The sequence below is a fragment of the Suncus etruscus genome, chromosome 4 (assembly GCF_024139225.1).
Source record: "Suncus etruscus isolate mSunEtr1 chromosome 4, mSunEtr1.pri.cur, whole genome shotgun sequence".
NCBI lineage: Eukaryota > Metazoa > Chordata > Mammalia > Eulipotyphla > Soricidae > Suncus > Suncus etruscus.
The window spans coordinates 76752349-76767774 of record NC_064851.1 but is presented as its reverse complement, the minus strand read 5'-3'; the positions used below and the strand labels follow the sequence as shown (position 1 = coordinate 76767774).

Here is a 15426-nt window from a genome sequence, read left to right as displayed (position 1 = left end):
GTCAGTACACCCTGTCTGCACAATTGTAGTCCTCAGGGCAAGCCAGGCTGCAATCCCTTTTGTGGATACCTGGCTTTGCAAGGACACAGGCCACCTCAAGTGGGGCTCCAGAGCCGCATCCTGGGGTTCCCTCAGTGCTTTTGCTTTGAGCACCCGAGAAGGTCTGTTATCCTGCATCTGGTTGGTCACTTATCCTCTGGCACAGATATCTCTCCTCATGCATTAGCAATTGCAGGCTGCTCCTAGCCAGTGGCCTTCTCACCAGGAGTCCTTAAAAATGATCCAGCCACCTACCTGTCTTTGGGGTTCAGATGCCAAGGGAAAAAGAAAACAATTCAACCCAGACTGAATGTGTCTTACCAGATACCTAGATAATTAGTTCAATCACACAGGGAAGTCATAAAACCCATGTAGAATGTTGCAGATTTAATAATCTAATGGCATAGTCTAAAAATGTAGAGATAATAGAAACAGTGTGAATTAGGAGACTTCAGTTCCAGTTACTGTCTGGCATCATTTTGCCTGCCTGCACCCAGGGAACTTTTTTTTTTTTTGTAGGTAATATGTGAATGTCACAGGATTGTCTGTGATTTTTTTTTTTTTTTTGTGGGGAAGGGTAGGTAATATCTGAATGGCACAGCATTCAGTGATGGAAGATTGCCAACCTAACTTTAGTACACTTACTTTTTTAGTGTCATTTTGTAAGACTTTTGTTGAAACTGAAGCCTAAGTGATTGGAATTTAGAAATAAGCAGGGACTGAGCGGTCCACACAGCCCCTCCAGCTCACACCGGCAACACGTTTCTTACCTAGAAAGCTTGAGTGAAAACAAGGGACCTCCATCATAAGTTCACCCTCTTTGTGCCTAGAAAGAAGGGACCAGCGCAGGGAGACTCACCTTTGCCCCTCACTTGGGCCTTTCTCTTTGCCTTAGTTTCTCCCCACTAGTGCTCACACGCATGATGCCCTACCCAAAGATGGTGTCGGACTCTCGCACACAGCCCTGCTGACTGGAACAGGCCGTGTAATTTGTTCTGGTCTCTTGCAAGTGTCCAAGAGGATTTCAAGCCATGTGAAAATTGTCCTGCTTTCTAGAGGGTGGAAAGTCACCCTGTAGCTTCAGAAGCACAATCATGTCTTGAAGATTAATATCTAGAGCCAGAGCTATAGTACAGTGGGTAGGGCACTTGCCTTGTAACCAGCTCCCTGGGTTCCAACCCCAGTATTTAGAGCATTTTTGAGAGTCAGCTGGTTCCTTGTGATAGGAGTAAAATATGCCTCTGAACAAAATATGTTCAGTTTGTGGATACTGTTTTGGTGGTTTCCTTAATACCTTTTCCCAAATCTTAGAGTTCTGCTCTTGTTCTGTAAGAGAGATTGACATGCTTTGGAGCCTTTCCCGTCTCTTTGGTGTCCCTCTAGGATGCACCTGCAGGCCCTCAGGCCCCCTCCCAACCATCCAGGTGGACTGCAGGGGCTGGTCACATAAAGCAATAAAACTACAGAATATTCACTTTCCCCTAAAACATAATGTTAAAAATTTCAAAGTCTCTTGACATACTCCCACTTCCTTCCCCTCCCACTCTAAAGCCTTTAATTTTTACCTGTTTTTTGTTTTACCTGTTGTTGTTGTTTGTTTTGACCTTGTATGGGAGGACTGAAGAATTGGCACACCTTCTGTTATGAGTAAAATAGCCAGTCACAATAGGTGGTAGCAAGCCTCATTTTCTGTTAGGAACCTTTTAAACGAATGTATGAAGATAGTCATGAATGTACTCAGTGTTCGAATCCTGCTTCAGTTCACTTGGGCTGTGTCTACATGACAACCAACATTTGACAGGGAATAAATACTATCTTGTGTCATGGGTGTGTGCCCTCTCCCCTCGGTGTCCGCCCCAATTGCCCTTTTTAAGTTGGGGGAGGGGTCCCATCACAACAGCAGCAATCAATCCACCAATAGGATCTACTTTGTGGCACGTGGACGAGCTGTGGCAGTGGCCATCCGAGGCCCACCAAGGCCACTTGATTTCCTGTGGAGATGGATGGCCTTAATTTTCACCTCTTCCACCTCCCATGTGGGCTCCATGCCTGCTGAGAGGTGTTCTCAATGCCCCTGATGGCAGGTCACCAACTGATTACCCTGCCTGGCTGGATGGACAGACAATGCAAATGCAGTGGGGGTGAGGGCTGAAAAACTGACTGCCATTTGGAAGTACTTGCCTCATGTAGATCCAGCCTTAATATTTTTCTGACATCCTAGTGATAGCAGATCCTGCACAAAGTGGATATCAGAGTTAATACTGTGAGGAGACAAAATAATGAGCATAGTTTTACCAAAGATAATGAAATGTCACATAATTTCTGCATTTTACCATTGATTGGAGTGCATCCTTAGAAAACTGAATGTAACAAAACAACAAAAGAAAGCAAACCCAGGACATTTTTGGAAATTGTATGCTCTCTAGTAACTTTGTGTGAATTTTTATACAAGCACTGTTTTATGAGTTATATAAAATGTATAAAAATAGAAAAAAGACTTTGTCAGCGTCTTTTTTCCCCCCCGATTTGCTTTTAGACTACATTCAGAGTCTGGGCTTACTCCTGGTGTTTCTGGGGATCATAGGTGGTGTTGGGGATTAAGCCCAGGTCGGTCACAAACAAGGCAAGCTCCCTACAAGCTGTACTCTCATTGCTCCAGGCATCATATTTGATTTCTCAGAATGGGTCTATCTTTCAGTGCAAAGTAAGGTGTGAACATGGAGGGGAACTTGGCTATTTTCTTGGGGTGGCGATCCCAAGTTAGGATATCAGTTTTCATTTTGCTCACAATTGTGAACTTTTCTTGGGGGGGGGGTGAGTTAAATCCAGTGACACTCAGAGGTTATTCCTGGCTCTGCACTCAGAAATTGCCCCTGGCAGGCTCAGGGGACCAAATGGGATGCCTGGGGTCAAACTCAGTCTGCCCCAGGTTGATTGCATGCAAGGCAAATGCCCTACTGCTGTGGTATCGCTTGGGCCCCCTTCAAATACATTTTTGCCCATTTCTCATACTAATTCCTCTTGACCCCATGGCCACGGGAGCACATTTGACTTTGCCTCACATTTTGGTCAGTGCCAGGACAGCCTTACTGCCCAGTCAGTCCTAACCAGGTCTTTTGTGCTTAGCATTTAGTTTCTTTTTTTTTTTTTTTTTGGTTTTGGTTTTGGTTTTTGGGCCACACCTGGAGGTGCTCAGGGGTTACTCCTGACTATCTGCTCTGCTCAGAAATAGCCCCTGGCATGCCCGGGGGACCATATGGGATGCTGGGATTTGAACCAATGACCTTCTGCATGAAAGGCAAATGCCTTACCTCCATGCTATCTCTCCGGCCCAGCATTTAGTTTCTTACAACTGTTTTGCTTGAGTTTAGTTTTGGAGCATGCCTGTGGTGCCTGTTCTGGCCTGCCATATGCCAAGCATGCACTCAGCCCTTTGAGTCACCCCCCTACCTCAGTCAATATTTTATGTACCTGATAGAAAAATAGGATGTCAGAGAAACCTCTGTGACCCAGGGGGTCACAAGAAACACAGTTGTGGCTGCTGATAGCACCCTTTTCCTGCAATGAATGTTTATTTGGGTGGGAGGCCTGACACATTTATGCTGAAGCTTCCTCATCAGGTTAGGGCTGGTTAGAGGCTAGAGTTCCAACCACTAAATCCACAAGCAAGTTTAAGCAAAACTTGAATGGAGGCTGAGTGCTTTAAGCCTATCTGGCTTTAAGTATCTACCAAAATGAGGTACACAGCAAAATTCAGTATGTTTGTGCTTGCTTGTAAAATCTAGTAGCCACAAATAAGAATCTCACACCAGATGAATCTTCATAATTGGCTTGGAACGGTGCAAAGCAATGAATTCTTTATGGAACCTTCACAATAAACCCTTGACTTCCCAGACTGGTGGAGAAGCATTAAGCTTGTTTCTGCCTGTAATGATAGACAGTGCCTGGCCTACTGCTCAGTGCTATTCTGGATGATCTCTTGTTTGCCTCTCAAAAGTCTCTATGATTATTCCAAATTGAAGCAAATGGAGGCCTGCTCTGGCAGGTATGCTGCCTTGCTTAATTCTCACAAAAATCTGGGGTCTTAAGATACTATACCTACACTGTGTCTTGGGGTAAGGAAGCAAAAGCACATTACTTGTCCAAATTTATTCAATGAACAACTTACTGTGTTAAGATTAGAACCTACTTGTCTCCATCACACCACAAGTCTCAGAAGAAGCCAAAAGCCCCCCCCCCCTCAGCCACCACATGAAGATTCAAGTGCAAGATGGGGTCTTCCTCTCATCCACATCCTCTCAGCTCCAGTCATCTGAGATTAGCCATAGCTGTGTCAGGTTTAGAGCTGCTGTCACTGAAATCACTGTGCCAAGTGTTCTGGTGAGGACCAAAGCTGATGATTATGAAAGCAATTACTGCAATGGCATTAAGATTTTTTGGATTGAGATAGAGTGTGTTCTCCATGTGAGGTGCTGCAGAAAGGGCTCTTGGCTTACACAGCAATTTACCTTCATTCCTACCCTCTGGGAAACCCCATACTGTGTGTTGTGTAGAATTAGTTCCAGTTGACACAAAGTCATTAAGATCTGCAAGAGAAAGACGAATTCTGGGATGAAGATCAGACCCTTCCTTCCAGCAGCCCATTTCTCCAGCCTATTCCTCAATGAGCAAGTCCCAGCTGGTCTGGGATCCCTGCCCCAGGGCTGATTCAGTGGATCTGGGTGACTTCTACCAATTTTGCATGACTAGCTTAATTTCCAGTGACCACACATCCTCCATGTTTAGCAAGGGCTGACATTTTGCTCATCAGGTGCTGATCTGAATAGGTGGTTTCCTGTTGAGTTCTCATTGTGGTGAGCAAAATGTTCACTTTTAGGTCAATGGAAGAAGCAGGCTTATAAGAGATTCAGGATAAGGTTTTGTGGATAGAGGGCCCAGGTGGTGGCTCTGCCTAAATATTTTGGTAGGAGGGAGTCTTGCTTATCAAATTCTGCTTGTTTGTTTTATTTTTGGGCCACACCAGCAATGCGAAGGACTTCTGTCTGTGCTCAGGGATTACTCCTGGTTGAGCTTTGGACTTGGGGGGACCATATGCAGTGCCAGGAGGTAGAACTCAAGTCAGTCACGTGCAAGACAAGTGTCCTACCTGCTGTTCTTTCTCTGGCCCTTTGATTTCTTTCTTCATTTGTTATTGTTGGCATTTTTAGGTCTCACTCACCAATTCTGGGGCTACTTCTGGTAGTAGAGAAATTTTATGATGCCGGAGACCAAACTGCTCAACTGACTGCTAGGTGTTGCAAATCAGCCCTTGATGGAGCTGACTGATGGAGGGATGGAGGATGAGGTCTCTCCTCCAGCTCAGAGCATGCGTCTGTCACCCCATTCAGCCAGCGTTTCTGAGGTGAATGCGGTGGGTAGAAAGCCAACAGGCAGTCAGGCTTCAGAAGATATCAGCTGGGGCCGGAGAGATAGCATGGAGGTAAGGCATTTGCCTTTCATGCAGAAGGCATCAGTTCGAATCTGGCTTCCCATATGGTCCCCCGTGCCTGCCAGGAGCAATTTCTGAGCATGGAGTCAGGAGTTTCTCCTGAGCACTGCCTGGTGTGACCCAAAAACCACAAAAAAAGAAAAAAAAAAGAAAAGAAAAACAGAAGATACCAGCTTTATTCAATGGACATGGCTGAAGCCAAAAACCCCAGAATCAGCCCTCAAAAAAAGCCCCTGCCTTCCACAGACCATTGCTTTTATACATCAGAATCAGGTACCACCCTAGGGTGGGAGGTAGGGCACAATCATCGATCAGGGTAGGATCAGTAACATAATAATCCCATGGAAATGTTTACATACACAACACTAGGCAAGCCCCTTAACCTCTGTACTCTGTCTCCAACCCAAATTGATTCTATTTTAAAGGGTTAGGACTTATTATTATCCTAGATGACTGTCTTTTTTTTGGGGGGGGGGGAGGTGGGGGTCACACCCGGCAGCGCTCAGGGGCTACTCCTGGCTCTACACTCAGAAATCATCTCCGACAGGCTCGGGGAACCATATGGGATGCCAGGATTCAAACCATCGTCCTGCATGCAAGGCAAACACCTTATCTCCATGCTATCTCTCCGGCCCTAGATGACTGTCTTGACAGAGTTTGAGCATGTGTAATGCTACAGACCCTCCTTTCAGAAGCACATGCTGTGACAGCTGGGTGTGAGTAATCTTAAACCTAGATTACAGAGAATCTGTCGTTCCTAAAAAGACCCTGGATTGTGAGAACTTGAAATGAGTCAGAACCAACCAGGTAAGTGACATTGTTTCATAAAATCTGAGAAAGTGAGGTTGATTTTATTTTTATTTTATTTTTTTTTTGCTTTTGGGCCACACCTGGCCGTGTTGAGCTTCCTCTGATTTAGTGTTAAGATTCACTCCTTTTGATGCCAAGGAGACTGTATGGTGCCACTGATCTAAACTAGGCCTCTCACATACAGTGCATGCTCCAGATCACTGGGTTCTCTCCGATCTCAAAGAGGGAAATATTTTTGTCCCTCAAATTACAGGCAGGTGTGCTTCCAGAATTAAGATTAACCAAAGACATAGAGGTGGCAAATCCAGAACCTCTGTGGTGGTAAATTGATTAAAAAAAAAAAAACAAAACAAAACTCGATCCTTTTCTGGTTCATAAGCATGAGGATCAGGTTTTCACACGCCTGTGTGATATGTGCCTCCCTTTCAACTTTGTTACGACGTCGGCACATCACCCTTCTGACATGGAAAAAAAAATCTGGGGCCAGAGCAGTGGTACAGTATAAGGCATTTGCCTTACATGCGTCTGACCTAGAACATACCAGGGTTCAATCCCCCCGGTGTCCCATATGGTCCCCCAAGCCAGGAGTGATTTCTGAACACATAGCCAGGAGTAACTCCTGAACTTCACCGGGTGTGGCCCAAAATCCAAAAAAAAAAAAAAGTGATGAGTTTAATTAGAGAAATAACTACATTTTGAACTATCCTAATAATGAGAATGTATGAGGGAAATAGAAAGCCTGTCTAGAGTACAGGCGGGGGTTGGGTGGGGAGGAGGGAGATTTGGGACATTGGTGATGGGAATGTTGCACTGGTGACGGGTGGTGTTCTCTACATGACTGAAACCCAAACACAATCATGTATGTAATCAAGGTGTTTAAATAAAATATAAAAAAAACTCTGTGGGGCCCAGAGAGATAGCACAGTGGCGTTTGCCTTGCAAGCAGCCGATCTAGGACCAAAGGTGGTTGGTTCAAATCCCGGTGTCCCATATGGTCCCCCGTGCCTGCCAGGAGCTATTTCTGAGCAGACAGCCAGGAGTAATCCCTGAGCACCGCCGGGTGTGGCCCAAAAACAAACAAACAAACAAAAAAAAACAAAAAACAAAACAAAACATAAAAAAACAAAACTCTGTGCTTGGAGGCTAGAGTGATAACACAGTGGGTAGGATGTTTGCCTTGCATGCAGCCGACCCAGGTTTTTGTTTTGTTTTGTGTTTTTGTTTATGTTTTTTGTTTTTGGGTGACTCCCAGCAGAGCTCAGTGGTTACTACTGGCTCTGCGCTCAAAAATCACTCCTAGGGGCCGGAGAGATAGCATGGAGGGTAAGGCGTTTGCCTTTCATGAGAAGGTCATTTGTTCGAATCCCGATATCCCATATGGTGCCCGAGCCTGCCAGGAGCGATTTCTGAACATAGAGCCAGGAGTAACCCCTGAGGGATGCCGGGTGTGTCCCAAAAACAAACAAAAAAATCACTCCTGCCAGGCTTGAGGGATCATATGGAATGCCGGGCTTCAAACCACTATCCTTCTGCATGCAAGGCCAAAACGCCCTACCTCCATGCTATCTCTTCGGCCCCCGACCCAGATTTGAAACCTGGCATTCCATATGGTTTTCAAGCCTGCCAGGAGTGATTTCTGAGTGCAGAGCTAGGGAGTAATCCCTGAGCACCACGGTGTGTGGCCACAAAACAAAACAAAACAAAAATTTGCTTGGAGGCTAGAGCCATAGAATAGCTGGTAGGGTGTATGCCTTGCACACAGCTGACCTGGGTTCCATCTCCAAATAGCAGGAGATTACAGTTAAGGCAGAGAAGGGACCGCTATGACAATGATAGTTGAAAATGTTCACCCTGGACAAGAAATGGGTGCTGAAAGAAGATAAAGAGATATGCATGGTTCCCTTTCATTAGCAATTGTGCAAGCCATAATGTCTAAAAGGAAAAAATGTGAGGAAAGAAAGAGAGATGCAACTGAGGCAGGCAGAGGAGAGAGCAAGGGAGGAGAGCGTGAGGCAAACCGGGGACAATTGGTAGTGGGAAATGTGCATTGAAGAAGTCATACATCGTATGACTGAAATTCAATCATAAACAATTTTGTAACTCTATCTCATGATGATTTAATTAAATATTTTCAATTAAATAATTTATAAAAATGTGCTTTTGATTAAAAACAGCTAATTATTGGGGCCAGAGCAGTGGTGCTAGAGATAAGGCATCTGCCTTACAAGCGCTAGCCTAGGACGGATCATGGTTCGATCCCCTGGTGTCCCATATGGTCCCCCAAGCCAGGAGTGATTTCTGATTGCATAGCCAGGAGTAACCATTAAGCATCACCGGTTGTGGCCAAAACAAAACAAAGCAAAACAAAATAAAACCCAGCTAATTATTTATATTTTAACATGGAAATTATAAAAATTTAGCTGGTATGTTTTAGCCACTTTGTGACGTACAATTAGTCATCAAGATATTAAATAAAAAATGCATAGTAGGGACCAGAGAGATAGCACAGCGGTAGGGATTTGTGGCCTACCCAGGAGATGACGGTTCAATTCTCAGTATCCCATATGATATCCGGAGCCTGCCAGGGGCAATTTCTTTGTTTTTTGTTTTTTTTTTTTTTTTTTGGTTTTTGGTTTTTGGTTTTTGGTTTTTGGGTCACACCCGGCGTTGCTCAGGGGTTACTCCTGGCTGTCTGCTCAGAAATAGCTCCTGGCAGGCACGGGGGACCATATGGAACACTGGGATTCGAACCAACCACCTTTGGTCCTGGATCGGCTGCTTGCAAGGCAAACACTGCTGTGCTATCTCTCTGGGTCCACGAACAGAATTTTTACCCTCACTCAAAATGGCAAAATGCAATATGTGTTTAATATATTATTATTATTATTATTTTTTTTTTTTTTGGTTTTTGGGTCACACCTGGCTGTGCTCAGGAGTTATTTCTGGCTCCAGGCTCAGAAATTGCTCCTGGCAGGCACAGGGGACCATATGGGGCGCCAGGATTTAAACCGATGACCTCCTGCATGAAAGGCAAACGCCTTACCTCCATGCTATCTCTCTGGCCCCTAATATATTATTATTAAAATTAGATGCTTTTGTGTGAGTGTCTGTTTTATCAGGTCACTGCATGGTGTGGCTCTCTGACTCTCACAGTTTAAAATTTTGGCTCTTTGTGTCGAACTTGTTCGCCACCCCTGATTAGGATGAGGTTGAAGGCTAGAGTTAGGGTTAGATTTCTGCAGGAGATAGGTGGCAGATTCTTCTATGTTTATTGTTAAAAGGGAAATTAATTGTAGGGTATTTGTTAAATTTAGACTTATTGGTAGTTTTTGATCATAGACTTGTTAGGGTTTGGATTGCATTTGGTTTGGTTGTATTTAAGTTAAAATTAATGTATAGGGCAATTGTTAAATTCAGGCTAATTGGCAGTTTTAGGTACAGACTAGATCAGCGATAATATGTGGGTAAAGTTAGGATTAAAAATGTGGTTAGAGGGCCAGAGAGATAGCATGGAGGTGAGGCGTTTGTTTTGCATGCAGGACAGTGGTTCGAATCCCGGTATCCCATGGTCCCCAGTATCCCATGGTCCCCCAAGCCTGCCAGGAGCGATTTCTGAGCGTGGAGCCAGGAGTAATCCCTGAGCACTGCCAAGTGTAACCCAAAAACAAAAAGAAAAAAGAAAAAAAAAAAAAAGAAATATGGTTGGGGGTGGAGAGATAGCACAAGGGTAGGGCATTTGCCTTGCACGCAGCTGATGCAGGACTGACAGTGGTTTGAATCCCGGCATCCCATATGGTCCCTCGAGCCTATCAAGAGCGATATCTGAGTGCAGAGTCAGGAGTAACCCCTGAGCGGTGCCAGTGTGACCCAGAAAAAATGTTAAAAAGGGAGGGGGCCGGAGAGATAGCATGGAGGTAAGGCGTTTGCCTTTCATGCAGGAGGTCATCGGTTCGAATCCCGGCGTCCCATATGGTCCCCTGTGCCTGCCAGGAGCAATTTCTGAGCCTGGAGCCAGGAATAACCCCTGAGCACTGCCGGGTGTGACCCAAAAACCAAAAAAAAAAAAAAAAAAAAAAAAATGTTAAAAAGGGAAAAAGGAAATATGGTTAGGGCTAAGGTTAGGTTTCTGTAGGTTTAGGTATACAGTTTTTTTGTTTTCATAGTTAACAATACACATTAAGAAGAGGACAATAGGGGCCAGAGAGCATGGAGGTAAGGCTGCCTTTTATGCAGAAGGTCATGGGTTCGAATCCTGGCGTCTCCCATGCCTGCCAGGAGCAATTTCTGAGCATGGAGCTAGGAGTAACCCCCGAGCACTGCCGGGTCTGACCCAAAAACCACACATACACACATACACACACACACACACACACACACACACACACACACACACACACACACACACAGAAAGAATAGGACAATAGGGGCCAAAGAGATAGCACAGTGGTAAGGTGCAGAGGGACGGTGGTTCGAATCCCGACATCCAATATAGTCCCCTGAGTGTGCCAGAAGCAATTTCTAGCATAGAGCCAGGACGAACCCCTGAGCACTGCCAGGTGTGACCCAAAAACCAAAAACCAAAAACAAACAATAAAAACCCCCACAAACAATAGGAAAATAAGGAGCTGGAGTGGTGTCTTAAGTGGTAAGACTAGGACGGACTGCGGTTCAATCCCCCGGTGACCCATATGGTCCCCCAAGCCATGAGCGATTTCTGATTACATAGACAGGAGTAACCTCTGATCATCACTGGGTGTGGCCCAAAACCAAAAAAAAAAAAAAAAAAAGAATAGGACAATAATATGAGCTCATCAGCCCAGCACTACAGATCTTCAAATTTGTGGACACCCCATACTTTTAATCCTAATTTGCCAGTAGTAGTTAAGCAACTTATTATTATTAACTTTTATTATTAACCTATGCTTAACTTATTAAGTTAAGCAACTAAAAATATTGAGCAACTTATTCCTACCTGCCCAGGGGCAGGCTTTGGGGAGGTTGGGAAACTTGTGACCAGGTTGGAAGGAATTTTATATTTGTAGTGGAATATTGACTACCAGAAATAACTATTATTAACAACTCTGTAAACTCCAGTGTCTAAAATGAAGACTTTTAAAAATATTTTTATTTTTTTGGTTTTTGCCAGGGCGATTTCTGAGAACATAGCCAGGAGTAACCCCTGAGAGTCACTGGATGTGACCCCCCCCCCCAAATAAACAAAAACAAATAAAACAAAGGTTTCTAGGGGTCTGAGAGATAGTAGTACAGAGGTTAAAGGGCTCAGTAAAATAACATAAAAAGGTTCATGCTGCTTTGCATAAGTGAGAGTTTGATTCCTGGCACTGCATGGTCTCCTTTGTATCACTGGTAATGATCCTTGAGCACTAAGCTGGAAGGAGCTCCTGGCCACCTCTAGATGTGACCTCTTCTAAAGGAAGAAGCTGCATGCAGTGTATATAACTTTTTGTATATAACTGAGTTCCTTTCAGTTTCTTATAAAATGGAAGATATGCTCTGTTTTCCAAATCATTACTGACTAATCATTTTAAGAACTTTCCCCCAGGGCCAGAGAGATAGCTCAGTGGGAGGGCGTTTGCCTTGCAAGGGCTGGCCCAGGACCAATGGTGGTTCGAATTCCGGCACACCGCTGGGTGTGGCCCAAAACAAAGAAACAAAAACTTTCCCCCCAAATGTTTTTCCCCTCTCTCCCCCAAATGCTAAAAGCAAACTATTGTCATGGCACTCAGGGGTTCTCCTGGCTCTGCACTCAGAAATCACTCCTAGCAGGCTTGAGAGAGCATAAGGGATGCTATGTATCGAGCCCGGGTTGGCTGCATGCAAGGCAAATTGCCCTTGCTATCGCTCCAGCCCCCAACCCATGTTTGATCCCTGGCATTCCATATGGTCACCCAAGCAACTCCAGGAGTAATTCCTGAGTGCAAAGCCAGGAGTAACCCTGATACTTCTGGGTGTGGCCTAATTCTCCCCCCACCCCCCCAAATCATCATTACTGGTAAAAGCTGGATAGATTTTTACCAAAAAAGATTTACACTTAGTCACTTAATGGGGCCAGATCAATGGAACAGTGGGTAGTCTTTGCCGTGCATGCAGCCTACTTGGTTAGGACTCCACATCCCATATGGTCACCTGAGCACTGCTAGGAGTGATTCCTGAGCACAGAGCCAGTAGTAAACTCTGAGCATCATCAGGTATTTCCCCCTTACACTCTCCCCACCAAATTGTGTGTCCCTTAACTGCAAATGGGCTAAACCATACAGAACTTTCCTTGCATGTGGGTGACCTGGGTTTGTCCCAGGACTAATTTCCAAGTACAGTTCCCAGGAGTAACCCCTAAGCATTGTCAAACAAAAAAACACCCAAAACAAACAAAATATCCTGGGCAGGAGAGATAGCACAGTGGTAGGGCATTTGCTTTACACCAGTGCCTCTCAATTATTTTCTGTCATGCCCTCTAAGAAAAAGAAAACATTTTTCACGTCCTCTGCGTGACTGTAAATAGTATCTATTTTTTGGTTTTTGGGTCACCCATGGCAGCTATCTCTCCAGCCCCATGTAAATAATATCTTTATTAAAAAAAACTTTAGGGGCTGGAGAGATAGCATGGAGGTAAGGTGTTTGCCTTTAATGCAGATGGACGGTGGTTCGAATCCCGGCATCCCATATGATCCCTGTGCCTGCCAGGGGCGATTTCTGAGTGCAGAGCCAAGAGTAACCTCTGAGTGCCGCCTGGTGTAACTCAAAAACAAACAAAAAATTCCTATAAACAGGCAAGAATTTTGGCTTCACAGAATTTTATGTCTTTATAAACGTTTTACTTCATCCTTATTCTCTTGCACTGTAGTCAAGAATAAGAAGGGCTTTGGCCATGTGCTGTGTGACATGCTGTGTCTTTCTTTTCATTTTCATTTTATGACTCCCTTCTTCTTTTCCCTTATTGTTGTCTAGGGCAGTGCTTTTCGACCTTTTTTTTTTTTTTTTTTTTTTACAAAGGCACACTTTTTTCGTGAAAAAACAAAAAACCACGAGGCACACCACCATTAGAAAATGTTAAAAAATTTAACTCTGTGCCTATATTGACTGTATATAAAGTAATTCTCTTGAGTAGGAATCAAATAAACACAAAGAAAAAAAATTTTAAAGATTTTTAATAAAACAATTTATTCACACCCGGCAGCGCTCAGGGGTTATTCCTGGCTCTAGCTCAGAATTCGCTCCTGGCAGGCTTGGAAACCATATGGGATGCCAGGATTCTAAGCACCATTCTTCTGCATGCAAGGCAAACGCCCTACCTCCATGTTACCTTTCTGGCCCCACAAAGAAATTATCTTATAATTACTTTATAAAGTATTTTTATAGGGGGCCGGGCGGTGGCGCTCGAGGTAAGGTGCCTGCCTTACCTGCGCTAGCCCAGGAGACGGACCGCGGTTCGATCCCCCGGCGTCCCATATGGTCCCCCAAGCCAGGAGCGACTTCTGAGCGCATAGCCAGGAGTAACCCCTGAGCGTCACCGGGTATGACCCAAAAACCAAAAAAAAAAAAAAAAAAGTATTTTTATAATTGTTCATATTTCTGTTCACTTACTCAGTGCGAAACCTGGCCTGTTTGGCTGAACACAAAGCTGAATTGTTTCCCACATCACACCAGACAATATCTCACGGCATATTTGAGTACTGCAGCACAGTGGTTGAAAAATGCTGGTCTAGGGCTTGCAATTTCTTTGCACATGTGTCTGAGGGATCAGGGATTTTTTGGTTGATGGCATGCAGTAAGCTTGTAGTGCTTGTCTGGGGCCACCAGGGGCCACACTACTGGCCATAGAACTCACTTGAGTTGCACTGCCAGTAGTCTCAGACTGGTTTTACCATTTGGGGAGCTGTTGGAGTTAGTCTTATGCTTGCAAGGCAGATAGAGGTTTGACTTTTATTTTTTAATTTATTCTTTTTTTGTTGTTGTTTGTTTTGGTTTTTGGGTCACACTTGGCAGTGCTCAGGGGTTAGTTCTGGCTCTACGCTCAGAAATCGCTCCTGGCAGGCTCGGGGGACCCTATGGGATGCCTGGATTCGAACCATCATCCTTCTGCATGCAAGGCAAAATGCTTTACTTCCATGCTATCTCTCCGGCCCCGAATTTATTCTTTTTTTTATTTGTGGACCACGCCTAGTGGTGCACAGGGCTCACTCCTGGTTCTGTGCTCAGAAATCACACCTGGCAGGTTCTGGGGACCATATGAGATGCTGAGGATAGAGCCTGGATCACCAAGACAAACACCCTACCCACTATGCTATCACCTGGCCCTTAGTTTAACTTTTTTTTTTTAAGCCTGCAGCACCCGGTATTCCCAGGCGGTCTCCCATCCAAGTACTGACCAGGCCCGACCCTGCTTAGCTTCCAAGATCAGATGAGATCGGGTGCGTTCAGGGTGGTATGGCCATAGACTTAGTTTAACTTTTAAAAAGATAAATCTGCAACAAGGACAAACACTTTGTGCAGTTGAGCATGTCACCCACATCAGACCTAGTAACTCAGCTCATCTTACCTCCAGCCTGAGACTTGACAACGTAAGTAGTACCCTGATTCCCATTTGCCCCGCGAGAAACTGAAAGCTGAAATCTGGAGAGGTGAAAAGTAAAATGGAAACAAAACAGGTGGGGCTGAAACTATAATACAGTGGGTAGGGCACTTACCTTGCACTGCACTTGGGTTCGATCCCCAGCATCCCATATAATCCCCCAATCACTTGCCAGAAATGATTCCTGAGTGCAATCAGGAGTTAGTCCAAAGCACCACCACATGTGGCTCCCAAACAGGGAAGAAAAAAAAAAAAAAAGCCAGGCAACATATCTTGTTAGAATGAACACAGCCCGCCACTATTGAAGACTTCAACTTTTCTAGAGTTAAGAGAAGGGCCCAGGGGCCGGGTAGGTGGCGCTGGAGGTAAGGTGTCTGCCTTGCAAGCGCTAGCCAAGGAAGGACCGCGGTTCGATCCCCCGGCGTCCCATATGGTCCCCCCAAGCCAGGGGCGATTTCTGAGCACATAGCCAGGAGTAACCCCTGAGGGTCAAACGGGT

General features: G+C 44.9%; 2 non-coding genes across 2 annotated transcripts; one reads left to right on the top strand and one right to left on the bottom strand.

Annotated features, from left to right (window-relative positions):
* The first annotated feature begins 6696 nt into the window (after nt 1–6696).
* On the top strand, nt 6697–6801 carry LOC126008068 (small nucleolar RNA U13). The gene has a single exon (XR_007495485.1). It is a non-coding gene; the product is annotated as a small nucleolar RNA U13 (small nucleolar RNA).
* A 7874-nt stretch (nt 6802–14675) lies between these two features.
* On the bottom strand, nt 14676–14794 carry LOC126008124 (5S ribosomal RNA). The gene has a single exon (XR_007495516.1). It is a non-coding gene; the product is annotated as a 5S ribosomal RNA (ribosomal RNA).
* Between the last annotated feature and the right edge of the window lie 632 nt (nt 14795–15426).